The sequence below is a fragment of the Ostrea edulis genome, chromosome 7 (genome assembly GCF_947568905.1).
Source record: "Ostrea edulis chromosome 7, xbOstEdul1.1, whole genome shotgun sequence".
NCBI classification, from domain to species: Eukaryota; Metazoa; Mollusca; class Bivalvia; order Ostreida; family Ostreidae; genus Ostrea; species Ostrea edulis.
Window position 1 is genome coordinate 68,847,251 of NC_079170.1, and position 23,605 is coordinate 68,870,855.

General features: G+C 34.8%; 1 protein-coding gene across 5 annotated transcripts in view; it reads right to left on the reverse strand.

Annotated features, from left to right (window-relative positions):
• LOC125653796 (uncharacterized) overlaps window positions 1–15,781 on the reverse strand; it is a 28,275-nt gene extending 12,494 nt beyond the window's left edge. For 2 of the 5 annotated variants that reach the window (XM_048883409.2, XM_056145199.1), the window contains exon 1: window positions 15,122–15,749. The gene's annotated coding sequence lies outside the window, so the exon portion shown is untranslated. Of the gene's footprint in view, window positions 1–1,731; window positions 1,925–3,397; window positions 3,701–14,602 lie in introns of those variants that run through there. The other 3 variants (XM_056145200.1, XM_048883411.2, XM_048883410.2) reach the window with 3 other exon arrangements.
• Between the last annotated feature and the right edge of the window lie 7,824 nt (window positions 15,782–23,605).

Sequence of the window (23,605 nt, forward strand, 5' to 3'; positions counted from 1 at the left end):
AATAAAATAAAATTTACAGATTCATTAATTTTCAATGACCCATGCAATCACTACCTTAAGAAAGAACTACAATTCGTGGCAGAAGAATTGTTGAATTAAAAAGTTTCAAATCTTTTCATATTAATAGATTAACAATATGTTATTACTGACGGGGTATTAGGTTTGTTATTGACTGTCTACAAATATTTGTCAGGTTCAAGTTCATAGACGGCGAGGCGAAGTTGAACCTTCTATGGACTTTTGACAACCCGGCAAATTTCTGTAGACAGTCAGTAACAAACCTAATAAGTGTTTCTACTTGTCAAGGACTACGATGTTTGATATAAAAACACATGTATGTACAATCAAGAAGACGTTTCGGATGTCATGCTGCTGTCTAAATTTTGCTACTCGCCCAATGACAGAACGTCACTCTAGTCCGAGTTAAACCGACTGCCCTTTGATGCGTGTTTTAATTGTATTATTCATGATACAAATAGCAGAGATTTGAAGGTAAACCAAATATTGTAGATTTCATTGACTTGGTTGATACATGTAAATTTCATTTCCCCCCAGACAGATCTTCCCGTGGGGATCCGGGTTAAAATACGTCCTCAAAACACCTTGCTTGTCGTTAGAGCGACTAAATGGGGCGGTCCTTCGGATGAGACCACAAAAACCCGAGGCCCCGTGTCACAGCAGGTGTGGCACGATAAAGATCAACTCCAGACATATAATGATTTTTTGAAACAACAATATTAATTTACCCAAAGTTTGGCGGTTGTGTTGGGAAAATGCTAATGATTGAAAACTTCTGAAAGTTCAATCTTAAATTTTGAGACGACACATTGTAATTGACTGTATCTGTAATCTCAAAAGCTGACAGTATTCCTAGTTTATTCTTTATGACGCTTATATTCTATCTGATAAGGTTTGTTTTTTTTTTTTTGTATTTTAAATCATTATTAATTTCCAATCTCCTGTAGTCTTAATTGTCTATATCTATATAGGTATGTGTGAATGTGATGTAGTGATTGATTTGTGGTACTTATGTTAACACTAAACAGATAACACTTGTTGATGCAAATAAAGCATGAATAAATCTGAAGTGCAAAAAGGTCACGTTTAACACACTGTAGCTAAATTTTAATTTTTTTCTCTCCAATTTCAATTTTGTAATGCCCATTCCCTTTCAAAGTAGAAATCAAAATTACTTTCACAAGAATTGGCAATAATACAAACAAATCGCATTTTTTAAAAATACATTTCAACAGGGTTTTTTTTCAGGTTGGAACAATATTGGAAATACAATATTTTCCAACATTGAATTCACAAAAATATGCGTATATAAAACATTGAAGTTACAACGCCGAACCAATAATGAACCACCCCTGCGTCTGAAATTCTTTTCAATTTTGATTTTTGTTTTCAACATATCTCATTTTTTCTTTCCCCTTTTGTTTCTAAAACCACTCTACTTTCCTTTGGAATTTCACGAAAATGAATGGAATTCTTATAGTACAGATTTAGCTACTAACGGGAACCCAAACATTACTTCCTAGTACACATTGTACCTTGCATCATTAGGTTTTTCATAAACCACAATAGTGAAAGTTATCTACGAGCAATGCTTATAATTCCAGCGACAGGATCCCCACGGGAATTTAAAAAAATGATATGAAATCATGATTCAAACTACCTGAACGTGTACACGATACTACAATATAAAATTGGATCATAAAGCTGTCTTACCTCGTGTTATGGATGAGATTTTGTGATTATCGACAAGGTTGTTCAATGAAGAACACCACACAAACAGCATACACTATGGATAGAAAATAAAGCGATTTCATCCGTGTGAACCTGCAGCAGCCAGATCATCATTATTTCATTGCGACCGATACTATCCTACTGCCGTCAGTATTGAACGTATCCACAAATATGCTAACCAAGATCTATTGATGCAACGAAATGAGATTGGGTGTAGTCCCATTCTGTGATACTTTAATTCACGATGTTTAGCTTGGTATTTTCTCTGATAGGTTTATTTTGTCTGTTGTTTTGCTAATTTGCGGATTTGTTTGTTTATTGTTTTGTTTATAAGTTGTATTATTTGTTGTTTTGATTGTTTATTTTTTGTTCGTTTGTTGTATTATTTGTGTGTTGTTTTATTTGTTTGTTGTTTTGTTTGTTTGTTGTTTTGTTTGTAACTTTTATTGTTCGCTTGTTGTTTTGTTCGTCTGTTGTATTATTTGCTTGTTGTATCATTTGTTTGTTGTATCATTTGTTTGTTGTATCATTTGTTTGACATTTGATATAGGGCTCACGACGGATGTGACCGGTCGACAGGTAATGCTTACTCCTCCTAGGCACCTGATCCCACCTCTGGTATATCCAGGGGTCCGTGCTTTCCCAACTCTCTATTTTGTATTGCTTTTAGGAGTTATGAGATTGATCACTGTTCATTATCTTCACCTTTCTTTTTACTAACATAGAAATATGAAGTGCCGCACACGCATCTTATTATTCAAGACGTTCAAGGTCATTGCAGCGAAGGTTCTAATCATTCCATCAAGGTCATATCTAAATCAGGCGTTAGACGAAGGGACAGTCACCATGTTAAACAATTTATGTTGGACGCAGTTTCGAGATCAAGAATCAAACCTGGGGCTACCACTAAGCTAGCGCGACGTGTCCTGCTGACGGAAGACCAAAAACAAAGTGTATAATATTACCACTAGGTGTCGCTCTAATAGAAGACCAAAAACACAGTGTATAATATTACCACTAGGTGTCGCTCTAATAGAAGATCAAACACACAGTGTAAAATATTACCACTAGGTGTCGCTCTGAAAGAAGACCAAAAACAAAGTGTATAATATTACCACTAGGTGTCGCTCTGATAGAAGATCAAACACACAGTGTAAAATATTACCACTAGGTGTCGCTCTGATAGAAGACCAAAAACAAAGTGTATAATATTACCACTAGGTGTCGCTCTGATAGAAGTCCAAAAACAAAGTGTTTAATATTACCAATAAGTGTCGCTCTGATAAAAGACCAAAAACACAGTATATAATATTACCACTAGCTGTCGCTCTGATAGAAGATCAAACACACAGTGTAAAATATTACCACTAGGTGTCGCTCTGATAGAAGACCAAAAACACAGTGTATGATATTACCACTAGCTGTCGCTCTGATAGAAAACCAAAAACAAAGTGTATAATATTATCACTAGGTGTCGCTCTGATAGAAAACCAAAAACACAGTGTATAATATTATCACTAGGTGTTGCTATGATAGAAGACCAAAACACAGTCTATAATATTACCACTAGGTGTCGCTCTGATAGAAGACCAAACAACCGTTTGGTTTGTGACCGTTGCCATGGAATGGGAATATAAATACATCTTACCTGGTGTTCACGATGGCGTAGGTAAGGGATGTTCACAGAATGCCGGGAATAAGCCACTAATCTACTAAAATTTAAGTCAGGAATTTGTTACAGGAAAATCGACCTAAGAATTGAAATTATAAGTACTGCTACAACCCCACACCCCTAGTGAGCTATTTATAGAAAACCACAATAACATGCATAGCGACAATGTACTTCTGTAACTTTGCTTGTTTAAAAGTATGTGGTGCGATCATATAAAATATCACTGTTCTGTCACAAAATATTCAGAAAATTAGAAATGTTATTAGGTCACGCACATTTTCCCACCTATGAAAAGAAGCGCCCTGGATCTGACAAGTTAATATATATATATATATATATATATATGTGTGTGTGTGTGTGTGTGTGTGTGTGTGTGTGCATTGAATGTTTGATTTTTTTTGCAAATATTATCCAGATATACCTCAGTACATGTTCTGCATTGTAAAATGTCGAGAAGTATCGACAAAATTTTAAAGAATTTTATCATTCACTAATCTCGGACATCAGAATTAAATTTTGCGTTTTTTGTCTTTTTCTGATTCACTTCGAAGTAAACATACTGTTTCAATCGCTGATTTACAACTACATACAATTTGTTAAATTTTGTATTGTGCGTACGGCACGATTTCACATCAACTAACTGCTATTTTTGTATTATATGACATGATTTTACATTAACTGTCATTTTTGTATTGTATGACAGGATTTCACATTAGCTGTTATTTTTGTATTGTACGACATGGTTTCACATTAACTGTTATTTTTATGTTGTATGACATGATTTCACATTAACTGTTATTTTTGTATTGTACGACATGATTTCACATTAACTGTTATTTTTGTGTTGTATGACCGGATTTCACATTAACTGTTATTTTTGTAGTGTACGACATGATTTCACATTAACTGTTATTTTTGTAGTGTATGACATGATTTCACATTAACTGTTATTTTTGTGTTGTATGACCGGATTTCATATTAACTGTTATTTTTGTGTTGTACGACATGATTTCACATTAACTGTTATTTTTGTAGTGTATGACATGATTTCACATTAACTGTTATTTTTGTAGTGTATGACATGATTTCACATTAACTGTTATTTTTGTAGTGTATGACATGATTTCACATTAACTGTTATTTTTGTAGTGTATGACATGATTTCACATTAACTGTTATTTTTGTAGTGTATGACATGATTTCACATTAACTGTTATTTTTGTGCTGTACGACACGATTTCTCACTAACTAGCTTGTTGTTTTTGTTGTTGTTGTTGTTGCTTTTTTGTAAGGTTGAGACGTGAATAAGAAGAGAGCTCGCTGATAAGGTTAGAAACGAGATTATTATTTTCTCCCGGTGACTAAGGTATCAACCGAAAGATAGGACGGAAAACTGCTTTGCGTAGAGGGCGCTTTGATACTTAGGATGTACGTCCAATTGTTTGGTTGTAATATAGACCATCGCCATTATAAAGATAAGAAAAAAGTACAATTTCATAAATACACCAGAAACAATACTGTGATATTATCCTAGTTTTGCAACAGCAACAAAATATCTCTTCAGCCAATCAGAATTGCTTTATGACTATCAATCTATCAACTAATCAGGATTGTTGTATCATCATCAATCTATCAACTAATCCGAACTGGTGTATCATCATCAATCTACCAACTAATCAGCATTGCTGTATCATCATCAATCTATCAACTAATCAGAATTGTTGTAACATCATACATCTATCAAAAATTAGATGGTGCCCGTGCCACTTTATGATCAAACTGTTGTGAAAATTGAATACTGGGAACTATCTAAATAAAACCCAACTTGTTGACAGTTTGTTAGATGCTTTTAAAGACGGCGAGGTGTCATCCGGCTCTCAGCATCAATTATCCTTTTAGATAGGGATTGAATAATCATTATTCACAGAAAAAAGATAAATTGTTGAATGGCGATATGCAGCTGTTCCCCTCTTGGCGGAAGAATACAGTGTACTGTATGAGCACCGGTGGCAATACTTTAGGGCACGTCATGAATGCCCTGACCATTCTGAATACACTAAAAAAAACCACACACACCCTCCCCCCAAACACCGAGTATGACGAAAACAGATCTATTATACATGTATGTATTTAATCCTAATGAAAAGTCATATCTTAACCCCCTCCATACACCCGTCAGTGATTTATTGTCTCGGCAGTGCGATTAGAAATCCCAGGTTTTATTAAGAAATACCTTTTTAGTACCCATTAGAAGGAGATTAATTCACCGGTCGAGACCTCCAGTTGACTCCAGTGTGGTAGTCTCTGATGTATTACCTGATTCCCTGTCAATCAATAATGATTCCATTTGCCTGAGTGTACGGAGTAGCCAACATGATAGGAAGTCAAGATCGCTTAAACAGTATGTCCCCTTCCTAAATTTATTTTATACACAGCAAACGTAAACAGTACATTTTTATAATTACATCAGATCCATTGAAACGATGAATTATCGTTAAGTTTCATTTATCGCAATTTTATTTGCGCACATTCAAAAGTGTCGTGGTCAGATTTGAAGAGAAAAATTAATTTGTTCTAAAGAAGTTCTAAATAAATACGCATCATTCTTTTAATCATTAAATCATATATATACAGAAAAAGATGTCAGCAACAATGCCATCAACCCAGGTACTGCTGATTGATCTTAAAACACACATAAATACACTTAAGTATACTGCAACTCAACATTGTAAATATGATGAATTTATAAATCAGTGGTATACATGATTTTTTCTCTTGGACAGATTCTGATTGACAAATACACTTATCATTATCTATATTTTACTTTTTATTTTTGATCTTGCTCTTTTATATCAACACAACCTAGTTATGAACGATTTACCATACTCGTATCAATTGATATATCACTTTCTCTCTTTCACCACCCCTCTCTCTCTATCTCCACCAGTCTTTCTTTCTCCCCACTCCTCTTTTTTTTTTTATCTCTCTGTTGCTTTAATGTATGTATATGTATGTGTATGCATTTGTACACTTATTTGTGACATGGATCTCAATACATTTGTCCAAAAAAAAAATTGTTAAAGGTTTGTATTTTCTGCTATTAAACAGTGTGATGAAGTCAAATTTACGAATCAAACCCATTGTTTGATCAGCAAGTTTACCAGCATGGACATGTGGGATGCTGCATTTTAATTGGATACCCTATCTTGTTGATATCGATCAGGATTACGTAGTTTGGTACTTCCCCCAACAGATTCTACGGAGAATATCAGGGCTGTTACCGTGTCAAAAAAAAAAAAAAAAAAAAAAAAAAAAAAAAAACCCACAACAAAAGACCGCACTGTCAGCAGCGTACTTTGTCCACAGATTGTAAATTATACTGCCACGGGGTCTTGATACAGAGAGAGAGAGAGAGAGAGAGAGAGAGAGAGAGAGAGAGACGTCATCGTCTTGGACAATTAGATATTAAATCTTAGGGACGACCTACCTTTTTCTCAGGACAAACGGAAAAAATTACCTGATAGAACTTAGATGAAGGAGAGATCCAGCACGGACCCCGGGCACTCCAGATGTGGGATCAGCTGTCAAAGAGGAGTAATCATCTCCTGTTGACCGGTCAGGCCCACCGTGAGCCAAAAAGATAAGTTGTATGTTAAATCATATTTAGTACTGAGCAACGTAAAGCAAGCCAACCAATAAGAGACAAGAAATGCTGTTTTATAGAAGACACAATCACGTGATAGAATCCGAAAAAGAACAATAATAGTACGATTTGTATTGCCTCGGGCTAGAATGACACTCTGTCATTGGATAAAACTCATCACGTGACTACTTTCTAAATTTCTCTTGATGACGAGTAACAAAATTTAAACAGCAATATGGCGGCCGTTCCATCTTACCAATTGCTCTATTACCATACATAACATTACCATTAACCAAAAGTAAGCGCTTATTATTGTCATACATGAATATTGAAATGAAAAACAACATTTTAAAAAAATGTTGTTGAACATTGTGTTCATGTATTGTTATTACCATGTTGAAATGATCTCAGTTCAGTTCTTGTTCACTGTTAATAAACGAATCCATTGTATTTCTTTCTTATATTTATTAACACACAGAAAGGTTTGATCCTCGACACAACAAATCACTTATTAGGTTTGTTACTGACTGTCTATGCCTCGCCTTCTACTCGCCTTCTATGGATTTGAACAACCCGGCATATTCCCGTAGACAATCAGTAACAAACTTAATACGTAATATTGAAAGTCAACGTCGATACTCTAGTCTGAACCGAAGTAAGATGAGTTGTGCAATGTAGGTTATATGTTGTATTCAATGAATTAAATTAAAACGAGTCCACCATCAAAAACAAGTCCACCATCAAAAACGAGTCCACCATCAAAAACAAGTCCACCATCAAAAACAAGTCCACCATCAAAAACGAGTCAATCATCAGAAACATGTCAACCATCAAAAACGAGTCAACCATCAAAAACAAGTCAACCATCAAAAACAAGTCAACCATCAAAAACGAGTCAACCATAAAAAACAAGTCAACCATCAAAAACGAGTCAACCATCAAAAACAAGTCAACCATAAAAAACGAGTCAACCATCAAAAACAAGTCAACCATCAAAAACGAGTCAACCATAAAAAACGAGTCAACCATGAAATCTGAGTCAATCAACAAAGACACACACAGAAACATGAATGACAAAGAAATAAGGGGGGTGGGGGTGGGGGGTGGGGTGAGAAACACTGTTTCAGCTAAATGATATTGCTATTGTCGATACCCATCTTTTATTATGAGGAAATGAATATTTTTCAAATTAAGTAAATTTTTATATTTTTACAGCAGTTCAGAAGTTTATTGAGAACTCTAACAGATTTTAATCGGACGTATATATCATAATTTTAAAATATGTTTTGCGTTTTATGCCTGATTGTGTACTTACATGAACCTAAACATACATTGTATATTATCATAATTGTACATTATAACGAATATTATATTTTCTGTGGTACGACAATCTTTATTTGTACATGTATAACATAATATATTTTGTATACGGGAGAGGTTGTCTAAGTTGCTAGACCAATCCCTTTGTATATTTATACAATAAAATATGCACATGTTCAAATCAAATCAAACACAGTTCCCAGAATTAGATTCGAACCATCAACGCTTTAACACTATCGCTTTCACCGAGTACGCTATGTGGGCTTACATGAATTACGCGTCAGGGGTTTGTTATGCGATCTGTGGATTTTTCATATCAAGAATGTTAGAAACGTTGCCCATGTCCTGAACACGCAAAATCATGATATAAAACAGTTATTATCATATGGAATACTTTAAAATACAAACTGGGCAATTTCTTAAAAATCAATTTGAGACAATTTCTATTACATGTAATTGTCTCTCTGTGAGCATTCGACCCGACAACTTCGCCTATCTTCTTTAACAAAATGGGTTTGACTTGATATTGGGAAATATCACCACTTGTGGTCGCTACTTAGAAACAGACCTCGCAAGCTCGGTCCACTTTATCGCTCACGAGCCTCTTCTGAACTTCGGTCAAAATAACATTTACTTCATATTCCTCCTAAACTTTCTTCATTTGAATATGCATGGTTAAAGAAAGTCCCTTGAGTTTAAAGAAAGTTTTTTGTTAGTGATATTCTGCTACACAGAAATCCCCATGGAACTCCCAGACATACCAGAGTACATGTATTTGACAAGACACTTCCTTGTCGCTGTTTCAATTGAATTTAAAATATTTTGTTGACATTGGATTAGGTACAACTTCAAAAACCTAAATGTCGTTCTCCCAATATCACAATTTGTGATATTGCATGCCGTAAAATATAAGTAATAATTGATAGCTTGAAATTGAAATGAAATTGAAATGAAATTTAAAGTTTTCCCTGTGTACAATGAAGTTGCAGCCTACATCAAAGTATAACAAGTGGCTGATTGAGAATAGAACACAAAAAACAATGGATTCATCTCTGAAAACTACCCCGCCCCCATTTACCGATCACTTTTCTGGAATTGACTGTCGAATCATTTTGAATAGTATTGCCCTATGTTTTTGGATGTCTCATATTTTCTAACCAATGTCTTACAATATTTACCGATGATTCATTTCGTGTGGGAATTTAACGTGCAAACTACCCTGGCGATACCGAGTCTTCCCCAATCTCGATGTCTGTGGGAAAACTGAATATATTCATTAAACATTAAAGGTAGGTGTGTAATCTCTTCAAGGTTACAAATAGTAAAGGTAGGTGTGCAATCTCTTCAAGGTTACAGGCAGTATAGGTAGGTGTGTAATCTCTTCAAGGTTACAAACAGTAAAGGTGGGTGTGCATTCTCTTCAAGGTTACAAACAGTAAAGGTGGGTGTGTAATCACTTCAAGGTTACAAAGAGTAAAGGTAGGTGTGCAATCTCTTCAAGGTTACAAAGAGTAAAGGTAGGTGTGCAATCTAGTCAAGGTTACAAACAGTAAAGGTGGGTGTGCATTCTCTTCAAGGTTACAAACAGTAAAGGTGGGTGTGTAATCACTTCAAGGTTACAAAGAGTAAAGGTAGGTGTACAATCTCTTCAAGGTTACACACAAGAAAGGTAGGTGTGCAATCTCTTCAAGGTTACAAAGAGTAAAGGTAGGTGTGCAATCTCTTCAAGGTTACAAAGAGTAAAGGTAGGTGTGCAATCTCTTCAAGGTTACAAACAGTAAAGGTGAGTGTACAATGTCTTCAAGGTTACAAACAGTAAAGGTAGGTGTGCAATCTAGTCAAAGTTACAAGCAGTCAACGATTCGGAGGAATATGTTTTGTTGAAGTGCATGCTTTACATCCAAATTACTACTAATTCTACCTCATTGAAGCTCATTCCACAATACAAAGAAGTTCCAGCTACTACTTTGAAACTCGCCTCATTTATCAGCTCACCTTTATAAAATATCTAGATAATTCATAATCTACATCGTGTGTCATTACATTGATTAATTGTATATTGTTTAACGTCCCGCTCGAGGATTTTTCTACTGAATCATGATATCATCTTCGTTTTCGTATTATCTCTCTCTCTCTCTCTCTCTCTCTCTCTCTCTCTCTCTCATCTGCATAGTGTGTTTTTATATAGAATTAAGAGATGTCCTTTTTATAAACAGGTCCAGCTAAACGTGATATTGCAAAAGCCTGTCCAGGGCATAATGGGATTTAACTACATGCATACAGGATTTAAGCATAGAAATTTTAAAAGGAGCGTTGCGAAAGTCAGTAAAGTATGAAAAGTATGCATGATGAATGCTAGTGAAATAGCTATTCCATAATCAATGCCCTTGCTTGTTACGATTTACATTAGTGAAAAAAAACCCCCAGAAATAGTTCATTTTATGGGGGAAAAGTTGAAAAAAATAAATGTTTTAAAAAAGAACATATTGATAAATACGCAGGTTTAGATGTTCCGAAGATAAAAAAATAAGGCAACTATGATTGATCGCTATTGGCAGAGAAAACGCAGAATTGGGTATACAGAGTAATAATTTCACTCCTCTGTTAGGATTCATGTGAAACCCTAATTAGCTCGGCAGACCGAATAACAGTCTTTTTTCTACAAGAGCAATTTCCTAGCTGTGAAAACCATTCAAGAATACGCTGACAAGATGTTAGTTTATTGCAGCCAATATTAAAATTACTATATTTTCATTGTTTTCCTCAGGAAAGGGCACGTGCTGACCTCCTTTGGAAATGATTATCATGAACGCAAATCACGGAACAGAGTTATCTCGTCTTTCATTACTTACCTCCTATCAATTAACCATCAAATGACGTACCTCATATCAATTAACCATCAAATGACGTACCTCATATCAATTAACAAGCAAATGATGTACCTCATATCAATTAACAAGCAAATGACGTACCTCATATCAATTAACCATCAAATGATGTACCTCATATCAATTAACCATCAAATGATGTACCTCATATCAATTAACAAGCAAATGATGTACCTCATATTAATTAACCATCAAATGATGTACCTCATATCAATTAACCATCAAATGATGTACCTCCTATCAATTAACCATCAAATGATGTACCTCATATCAATTAACCATCAAATGACGTACCTCATATCAATTAACCATCAAATGATGTACCTCATATTAATTAACTAGCAAATGATGTACCTCATATTAATTAACTAGCAAATGATGTACTTCATATCAATTAACTAGCAAATGATGTACCTCATATTAATTAACCATCAAATGACGTACTTCATATCAATTAACTAGCAAATGATGTACCTCATATTAATTAACTAGCAAATGATGTACCTCATATTAATTAACTAGCAAATGATGTACCTCATATTAATTAACTAGCAAATGATGTACCTCATATCAATTAACCATCAAATGACGTACCTCATATTAATTAACCACCAAATGACGTACCTCATATCAATTAACCATCAAATGACGTACCTCATATCAATTAACTATCAAATGACGTACCACATATTAATTAACTATAAAATGACGTACACAGGTACGTATATGCTGCCACATTTGAATAGCACAATAAAAATACATGAAAACTGCTTAAAACGACAAAAGTTTAATTTCAACAGTTTCGAAAAACTGCTATTTTAAAAAAAATAGATTATGTGTGGACTTTGCTCTTGTAAACAATTCTTTAAAAATCTCTAGATAATTGATTACATGTATTTAGAAAATATAAACTTCTTCAGTATCGGGTTGTTTATCACTTTTGTATTATCAGTGAACAAAATGCCCAAAAAGACAAATTTTTGTCTTACACAGTTTAATTAAAGATTTTTGCAAAAACCTATGCGTAGAGAACATAATGGAAGAATTTTGCATATGCAGATGTACCGGTGCATTGTGCCACATTTACATATATTTCATTCGTGACGCTTCTGCATGATAGTACATTTACATGTATTTCATTCGTGACGCTTCTGCATGATCGTACATTTACATATATTTCATTCGTGACGCTTCTGCATGATCGTACATTTAAATATATTTCATTCATGACGCTTCTGCATGATCGTACATTTACATATATTTCATTCGTGACGCTTCTGCATGATTATACATTATTCTACAGGCAAGATAGAACCGAAACGAACCTGTTCTAGGTAGATAACGGTATATATCACAAGAGTTTCACAGATCTTATAAATCTGCAAATGTAAACTCTACAATGTGTATAACATTATATTTATTTTACAGATCTTATAAATCTGTAAATGTCGACTCTGAAAGATTTATAACATTACAATAATTTTACAGATCTTATAAATCTGTAAATGTCGACTCTGCAAGATTTATAACATTACAATTATTTTACAGATCTTATAAATCTGTAAATGTCGACTCTGCAAGATTTACAACATTACGTTTATTTTACAGATCGTATAAATCTGTAAATGAATACTCTACAAGGGGTTAACATCATTACATTTATGTCGATTTTCGATCAAGTTTTTCTTACATCAGAATGGGGAAACACATTGAAAAGAAAAGGGTGGATACATGTACATGAGAACAAATTTAAAAAATAAATCTCGTTTTCGAAAAATACTTCCGGTTATGCGCTGTGATACTGTACGCCAGCATTAATGAAAAGTAAGCCAGAGTGAATCCCTCGTGTATTAAAAAAAATAAATTCATTATTTTAATTACATTTTACTTTCATTTTAGTTGGAATGCTCAGTTGTTAAAATAGTCGTACTACAATGGCTATCATTTCAATTGGTAAAGCCATCGAAGGCAAAAACTATTGGAAATAAGAATATAAATTGATAACAAGTACAGGATTTAGAAACATATACATTAAAGCAGACCTTCATAAAACACGATAGCTGGGATATCAGAAGATAATGTCTGAATTCGAAGAAGTTAACGAATTTAAAGCATGTGTATTTCTACCTTCATAAAGGAACAGCTTAATCAGAGAATGTTTTAACGAAAAGAAAATATATGTACGTGAAAAGGAAGGAGGATAAAATATTTGTATTCAGGAATCAAATCACACAACGTACAACCAAGCAAGACGAACAAGAGTGCGTAGAATAAAAGGTCAGGGGAGATTATCAGATACAGGAAGATTTGTCTCTTAATCAGCAATGTCTTGTGGAATGCAGTTAACATGACGGGTAACAACAGAGGTTGGGATCAGGCTCTTTCAACAAAGTGATTAGTGTCATGTTCCAAACCCAACCCTGCACCTCTACCGCGTATAGGAGACACAGACCTTAAGGTACTGCCTCTGTTAAACACTAATTATACACCAAATGTACATAAAGTACTGCCTCTGTTAATCACTAATTATACACCAAATGTACATAAAGTACTGCCTCTGTTCATCACTAATTATACACCACATGTACATAAAGTACTGCCTCTGTTCATCACTAATTATACACTAATTATACACCACATGTACATAAAGTACTGCCTCTGTTAATCACTAATTATACACTAATTATACACCACATGTACATAAAGTACTGCCTCTGTTAATCACTAATTATACACTAATTATACACCACATGTACATAAAGTACTGCCTCTGTTAATCACTAATTATACACTACATGTACATAAAGTACTGCCTCTGTTAATCACTAATTATACACCACATGAACATAAAGTACTGCCTCTGTTAATCACTAATTATACACTAATTATACACTACATATACATAAAGTACTGCCTCTGTTAATCACTAATTATACACTACATGTACATAAAGTACTGCCTCTGTTAATCACTAATTATACACTAATTATACACTACATGTACATAGAGTACTGCCTCTGTTAATCACTAATTATACACCACATGTACATAAAGTACTGCCTCTGTTAATCACTAATTATACACTAATTATACACTACATGTATATAAAGTACTGCCTCTGTTAATCACTAATTATACACTAATTATACACTATATGTACATAAAGTACTGCCTCTGTTAATCACTAATTATACACCATATGTACATAAAGTACTGCCTCTGTTAATCACTAATTATACACTACATGGATATATCGTCATTACCTACTCAAGCAGTCACTGTGTATGTTTACCAAGATAATAAGAATATTAAAATAAAGAAACTGTTTACCTCTGATTGAACGCTTTCGGACTAATTTAAAGATTCGCTGTTCCCTCTCTGTCTTGTTGTTAAGACTTCCAATACAGTTTGGTTTAAATGGAGGACGGATTGTCACAAAGAACTAATATAGGACGATATATAACGTTGTGAGGGAAATAAACCAAGTTATACTGATGAACATATACTCATATGATATCCCTCGACATATTATGTTGTATATAACTTGATATAACACTATATGCAAGCTATTCTCCGTTTTTCATTTGTTCTTAAATTACAACTGAAGCACCTGCAGTATAAAATAATACAGCTAATTTACAAAGTCCTAGATGCAAATATTTTGTAAACAATACGGGTTGAATTTTAGTGAGGGAATTCTATCACGACAATTACGCGGTGTAGTAGTACTTACTGGTATCGTCACGGTGTAATAGTACTTACTGGTACCGTCACGGTGTAATAGTACTTACTGGTACCGTCACGGTGTAATAGTAGTAACTGGTACCGTCACGGTGTAATAGTACTTACTGGTATCGTCACGGTGCGTCCTTCCTACTGTTTCCTCTCGTGGATTACCACACTCGTATTCATTTAACACGTATCCATGGAGATGTGTCGCTTTCTCACATTTAATCATTCGCTTTCATGAAGGCGATGCCTAATCTATCACAATAATGCCTCGGAAATCCAGCGTCAACAATGAAAAATGACGTCACAATCCAGGGGACATGACCTCTCTGCACTGTCAGGTGCAGGAAAAATAACTCTGTTCAATTCTTTAGGAGCGTTTGCCACGAAAATTAAGGGATAAAACATGAGTACCATCCTCTGGTGCATGTTACCGAGAATCGGTTTTATCTAATTTGTATGTCATCATTACACAGAAAGTTACGCAAGGCGCTCAGAAGCGGTAACAAACGGCAATTATAGATACGCCTTCCTCTCAATCAAAGCTGTTCCCCATCCTCACTCACTGTCTATTGTTCACGAACATTCGATCTATTTCAATGATAGATTTATGAAACGGAATAGGTTTTCTTGGAAAACAGAAATCGCAACAGTACTGTTCAGGATACACAAGATGCGATTTATACTAAGGCGATTAACATCGTTGTACGCACAAGGTTCCCGATTCTACAATTACGGAGATCCTGTCCGTGATGTCTGTAGTTCGCCTGTGTACAAACTACTCTAGAATATATAATGCATCACATATCAACGTTTATGAAAAACTATAGGAAATGTTAGTGTTAAGTACCATCAGCAATGACGAAAGTACCCCCATCTCAAGGCATGTGTAGCATTGCAATCTCTGATGTTTTCCATTTGTATCTTATATTGATTCAGTTATATTGATTTAGTTCCAAGTCTGAACTACTTGTATCATAAAATCATAAAACTGAAATACATGTATAGGAGTATAAAAATAGAAGACATAAAACTGAAATACACGTATAGGAGTTTAAAAATAGAAGACATAAAACTGAAATATACGTATAGGAGTTTAAAAATAGGAGACATAAAACTGAAATACACGTATAGGAGTATAGAAATAGAAGAAATTTTGGATGAAACAGAAACTGCAATACATGTATATCATACAGATTTAGAACGTTTTGATTAATTAATCCTTCCGCCACAAAATATAGTCCATGAAAACCCTTTCAAAATTTGAATTGAAAAAAACAAAATCAACTGGATAAGGTTCAGTAATAGATGTGTCATATGTTTGCACAAATGGAATCAGTATTGAACCAGTAAATACTTAGTTGTAGCATCCTGCGCAGTTGGGCTTAAAAGCTCAGAAGATAACTGCCTTAAAAATTTAAGTGAAAATAAAACATACCTGCCAACCAAACTATGCAGATAACTTGTCACAAAAATATCCAATTAATCAACAACTACAGCAGTTTAAATGAAATTCAACAAAGAAATATTTCCACATTACATATTCAACAGTTTTACGACAATCCGGATCCGCCATTCATTCAAAATAATGCTGCCTTTCAAAACACATTGCAAGTCATAGGAGACGGTTTTCAAAAAATAAGTTCGTTTAGCATAAAAATGTGTTCTTCTTTAATTACTTGATATATGTAAATAAATCATTCAGAAAAAATCGTAAGGTAACAGATGCTGCAGAGCATCAATATAGCATGGTGACTTATCTCCCTTGCTTTATGACGTCAAAAGAGACCAGCTTGATATAAATATTGACAAGTGCCGGTTTCAGCCATCATGCTTGCATTCAACTGTAATGTACGACGTGAGAAGGGGTTTCAATATACTTGTGTCCAGAGCAGTCACACAGAACTCGAAGTTGTCTGATACATGTAACAAAATGTACACATAGTTATGATGATTCTTATTGCATACAGGGATATCAGTAAAACTGATGGATGCTCCCCTAAATGCATCTAACCAATGAACTACTTCATATGATGAATGACTCGGTCTTTTAATTGGCGACAGAACTTCATCTCTATTATGAATTCCGTCGAAGATTATGCCAGACGATGGGCTAAATATGAAAAAGGTGTTTTTTTTTCTGGTTCAACACATTTATTCAATTCTTTTAGTCCGGATTTTTACAAGTGTCCCTTACATCCCAACCTAACCAGCGGATATGGGGACTCAATGCTATTTACACAAACACTCACTTTCACACTTATGATAGACTTTCATACCAAGGATAGAAGTAAAGAGTAAGATAATAGAGGAAGGAAAAAGAACTTGATACATTGTCAGAATGGGTTAAGAGTATACGAAGCATATTAAAATCCCGCATTAGACATATTTAAACAAAATTACGTATCATCTATCCATCTGTGTTTAGTAAACCAGAAGTGATAAAAAATTAGATAGGTTACATGACGAATATATTTTGGTTCCAGCTGACAAAGCTAGTAACAACATTGTCTTTGTTTGTAAGGCTCATTATCACAACTGTATTTTAAACGAACTTGGCATTAATTCCACTTTTGGTAATCGTACTTATACTCCAACTACCCTTTCAAAACAGGAAATTCTTCAAAACCAGGCTTCAGTTTTAAACACATTTAATATCCCAGTCAATGGGTCGAATTAATATGAGTTACCATACCTATCCTGGAGTCCTAAACTACATAAAAACACTTATAAACAAAGATACATTGCTGGATCCAGTGAGTGCTCTACCAAGCCCGTGTCTTTGCTCCTCACGAAAATATTAACAGCTGTGAATGGGAAACTTCAAATTTACTGTTCGACTACATATGCCAGAAGTGGTGTTAATTAAATGTGGATTCTAAAAAAAAATTAAGAACTTTTAGTAAACTTGAATATCGCAAAAGTTTTCCCAAACCAATAACATCAAAACCTATAACTTTTCAACACTATACACGACCATTCCTCAAGATATATTAAAGACTAGAATTTTTGGCATCATAGACAGTTGCTTCTTCAACAAAAATGGAAAAAGGAAATATTCATATCTAGTGATCAGTCATCGAAAAACTTACTTTGTTAAACAACATTCTGATTCCACGCACAAGTACTCTGAAGTTGAAATAAAAAATATGCTAGAGTTCCTCATTAACAATATCTTCGTGGTCTTTTATGATCAGGTCTTCCAACAGTCTGTTTGAATTCCCATGGGCGGGAATTGTGCTTCTTTGTTAGCTGTCCTGTTTCTATATTGATATGAAGCAGAATTTATTCAAAAACTTATACGCGGGAAGAAATCTCTTGATGTGGCCTTCAATTCGACATTTAGATATATCGATGACGTTTTGTCTATTAACAATGATAAATTTCATTCATATATCGATTCGATAAATCCCCGTGAGCTCGAAATAAAAGACACCACAGAGTCGTCCACTTCTGCTTCATACTTAGATATTTTATTGAAAGTAGACATTAACGGCAAACCGACAACTCAACTATATGACAAACGGGATGATTTCAGCTTCTCCATCGTCAACTTCCCATATTTATGTAGCAATATTCCATTATCACCTGCATATGGTGTTTATATCTCTCAACTGATTCGATACGCTAGAGTTTGTTCTGCGTATAGTCATTTTTTTTTAAAATCGAGACAAGCTACTGAAAAACAAGTTGATGGTACAGGGGTTTTAACGGTCTCGATTGAAGTCAGCATTTCGCAAATTCTAAGGTTGTTATAACGATCTAGTTCGTCAATACAACCTATCATGGATCAAATGTTGTCTGACATGTTTCATACCGATTGTTAGGCCGTTCTTGAAACACTGATTTTGATTATGGATAACTCCGTTTACCTGATCAGGATATAGGGCTCACGGCGGGTGTGACCGGTCGGCAGGGGATGCTTACTCCTCCTAGGCGCCTGGTCCCACCTCAGGTGTGTCCAGGGGTCCGTGTTTGCCCAACTATCTACTTGTATTGCTTATAAGAGTTATGAGATTCATCGCTGTTCGTTATCTTCACCTTTCATACATGTAAAGTGTATGTTCTGAATGACCTTAACCTTTACAAAATGACCATGCCTTGCCTTTGTCTGAAAGCCATTTGCCTATTACTTGTACTTATTTGTGTTATATATCATCACTACCTGTTCAAAATTGTGAAAATAAAGAACATTGAATTACTTATATAAGATATATGTTCTGAATGACCCTGACCTTTCTAAATTGACCTTGATCCAAAAGTCATTGTCTCAAACAATATTTGTGATCAATTATGACCAATTTCTAATGAAAGGTTTTGGAGATGGGAACTTTTATATAAAAAAACTGTTGAAATTAAGGACATTCTATATGTTCTAAAAGATCTTGACCTTTACAAAATGACCCTTAAAAACATTGGCCCAAAAGTCCTTGTTTCAAGGAACACTTTTGATCAATTTTATCAATTTCTGATGAAAGGTTTAAGAGATATGAGCTCGGACGGACGGACAGACATGACGGCGAATATATGTTCCCCCGAAAATTTTCGGGCAGTATAAAAAGTTATGACAATTCTTATTCACACATATAGTGGTGACAATTCTCATTGTATAAAAGGTACACAATCATACAATGGCGGCGATTCTTTGTCTGACTGACATTGAAGAGTGGAAATGGGCATTAAAGTTAATGGTTCATACATGTAGGGACTACGGATAGAGAGATCGATACGATAGATATCAACCAACCCGAGCCCAGGTTACAGGAAGCAGTCAATAACCTGTGACATTGTTCTGCAACAGATTCATTCTCCATCAGAATACGGGGGAAACACAACTGGGAAAACTAACAAGCGACATAGTGAGATTTTGTTCTTAATTGCGAATAAAGCGCCATAGGGAAGTCGAAAACATCAACTGATAAGAAAATAAAATGCTAGAAAAACAAATATCACCTGTTTGAAACTATGCTGTTCTATTTTGGCACTGGTAATGATAACTGCATTGTGTGTCAAAGGAACTACGAACAGTGAAGTAGAATGGCCGTCCACGCAGAAACAGTCTGCGACAAAAAGAATCCATACAGATGTTCAAGTCAGCGACAGAGAGTATTCACACGGATGTTCAAGTCAGCGACAGAGAGTATTCACACAGATGTTCAAGTCAGCGACAGAGAGTATTCACACGGATGTTCAAGTCAGCGACAGAGAGTATTCACACGGATGTTCAAGTCAGCGACAGAGAGTTTTCACACAGATGTTCAAGTCAGCGACAGAGAGTATTCACATAGATGTTCAAGGATTTTGAAGATCACTCGAATACCGTGCATCAAACTGAAATACTAGTAACTCCTTCATTTACTGACAGCAACACAGTATTGTCCTCAGCTTTCACATCTAAAGCATTTCGAACGCTTTCTGCTCTGATGAATTTTTAAAACAAGAATAGCTACTGAAAAAAGTTGATGTTACAGGGGTTTCAACAGTTTTGTTTGAAGTAATCGTTTCTTTGATCTTATAGACGTTATAACGATCTACAGTTATGTACATGTGTAATTTGCCAATACAACCTGTCATTATTTCGAATACTGTCTGACGTGTTTTATACAAATTGTTCGACTGTTCTTTCCATATTAATTTCAACTACAGATTACTTCGTTTACCTGATTAAACTTGAGGGCTTACGACGACTGTGACCTGTCGACAGGAGATGCTTATTCCTTCTAGGCACCTGATCTCACCTCTGGTATGCCCAGGGGCGATCCATGTTTGCCCATCTTTACAAGTCAATGATAATTGATTCATTACCTCGTACTGACCCTTGACATCGATCACCATTCAAAATATGGGCTCGGGACGGAGTATATCATTGGTTTGCATAGTGTAGCGTGAAGTCAATCAGAAAACGGCTATTATAATCGATCGAAAACGAAACTAAATACGCATGGATGCGACATCAGAAACAGTGTGGAATTAGTGACTATCGATTGATATTAGGAAATTTATTTTTTAAAGAAATAATTAGACGAAGTTTTAGAATACGAGCCGTATGAGAACGATGGATTGCCCAAGTATGTTTTTCGATTAAATTGTGTTTTAACAAATTGAACAAGTTATTTAAGGTGGTACACTACATCGTCATAATGGCAGACTTCCTTTTCAAACATGGATGAAAATATAAAGATCAGCCATATTCGTCTATTCATTTAATCATCGCATAGCCGAATAACTCGTTAGGTTAGCACGTCGTCTGCTGCACTGTAGATCGCGGGTTCGAGTCCAGCACGGGTTTTAATTTTTTTTATATTGCTTTCTACTAAAACTGCATTTCTTGACTAAATAAAGTAAAACCTGTAAGTTTCCAATTTCAAAATATAGTTGCACATATCCTCCACTTTTCTTCCATATCAAGTTTCTCTGGTTTAGTATACCTCCTTAAAATTGAAATAGATTAATAGATAGATACAGCATTTAAGGGACAAACATGTGCATTATTAATTACGCTACATATAACAACGCGTGATGTTGAGAAAAGTACCCCACGAAGACCATTGTTTACTTTCTGTTTTTTGCTCTTACCAAACTTGTATTTTAAACAAGGAATCTCATTGGATGATTTAATTTTAGCGTATTACATCATCCTCTGTCACAAACCCATTTTTTGAATGGTGAGTGATGGCAAGGGTTAGTGCGAAGTAACGAATTAACAACCCTTGACTTGTAAAGATGATACATGCCCAGTTCTCGGTTTTATATTTTGTATAGCATTGCTGTTCGTTATCTTCACTTTTCATCACTCATCTTTTTTTCCGGTCGCAGTCCACAAAGGGTTACCATTTTAGAACTCTATTCTGCAATAATTCTTTTTCATTGACCAGATTGTGATATTGCATCACGTGACCTTGCTGCATGGAATTATAATTCTCAAGAAATTTCCAATATCATGTCGGGGGGGGGGGGGATCTTTCTAAAATTTGATATCACTAAGATCGAGTAGGACTACATGGAATTGATATTACATGTGACCGGGTCTATATGAAGTTAATATTACACGTGAGGGGGGGGGGGGGGCTATATGAAGTTGATATTACACGTGAGTGGGGCTATATGAAGTTGATATTACATGGTGATTGGGGCTATATGGAATTGATTTCACACGCCTGACTCTTTTCGTAATGTTTCTTTGTAAGAGTTATCGTTCGTGTGGGACGGTATATAGGAACTTTTCAAATGCGAACATTTACATTGAATATGATCACTTATTGATACATTACAGACTTGCCATTATCTCCCAACACTCCCGTCAAAGACATCACGGACTTCCAAACATTGCAAATACAGACATTTTTTAAAGTAAATCATTCGAAGTGACGTAAGTCAGCCTCGTATGTCAGACCCCAGCTTCAATGGCGCCCTGTTTTAATCACTACCATTTGCGAAATCACTTTGATTTTTAATATAAGAAATTTGTTGCCACATATGCTAATGCAACGTAAAAGCTGTCACAATTCACTTTGAGATTGATATAGGATCTATATGTTTACCCTCTACGATAAGCGAGTTAAATAAGAATTTATGAAATTGCAATTTTTATCCCTTCGATATGAAACAAAGTCCACACATCAAAAGGAATCGCGAATTAGAGTTTAGGTTTGTAAACAAGATCAAAATTATTTGTCGTTTGCCAACATTTTATTCCACGATCTTAGAAAAACAGAATTGGACTGTAGGAAACAATTTGCATTGCCTCTGTATTCATTCGCATTTTCACATATAGACGGGGAAAACATGGTCTATTTTTCTCTAGGAATTCTGGGTAAACAGCTGTCTCCTCTTATGTCTGAAAATTATGTTAATTAGCCGATTTATCGCCTATCAAAAAATAGTTCACATTGATGCTATGTTCCATTTTTATTAAACTGTTATATATAAATTCTGTTTTATGTCAGATTGAAGAAGTCTTCCTTGTATGTGATATGTTGTATTTATCAAGCAGAAATTGTGTGTAATTAGAATTTTAATATTAAACTCTGCACTATTTCTCTGTATCCATACGCGCCACGCTATCCTGTTTATCAACAAGGAGAAAACGTCTTGCCTGAGAGAACTGATATATTCTTGCCAACGCATTAACTCAAGATAATTATCTGAAACCCAATGTGTTAATTTCGTACAATTTTACCAAAATATTTCTTTTGGACGCATTTTTTGAGATTTTAATACTAAATCTGGGTGTAAACATGTAATCTTCGATCGAAAGGGCCGAGCGCCATTTCCCGCGCTCTTTCATGGTCAAGTCAGATAGCTGTAAACATTGATTAAGAAATATAAATGAACATGTTTTTGTGAATATATTTGTTATTCAAGAAAAGAACTCCATTGGAAGTAATATATTGGAAATCAAGTTTACATTTCTTTGTCACGAAATATGATTTATCTCAAGAGTTGAATGAATTATCTCAAGAGTTGACACTTGTTTTCAAGAGTTGATATTTCAAGAGTGGAAATTTTCTTGGACTGGTTTAACTTTGACTCAAGAATTGAATGAGTTATTTCAAGAGTTGACAGTTGTTGTCGTCATCAGATATGAAGGGTAGCAAAAAAAGA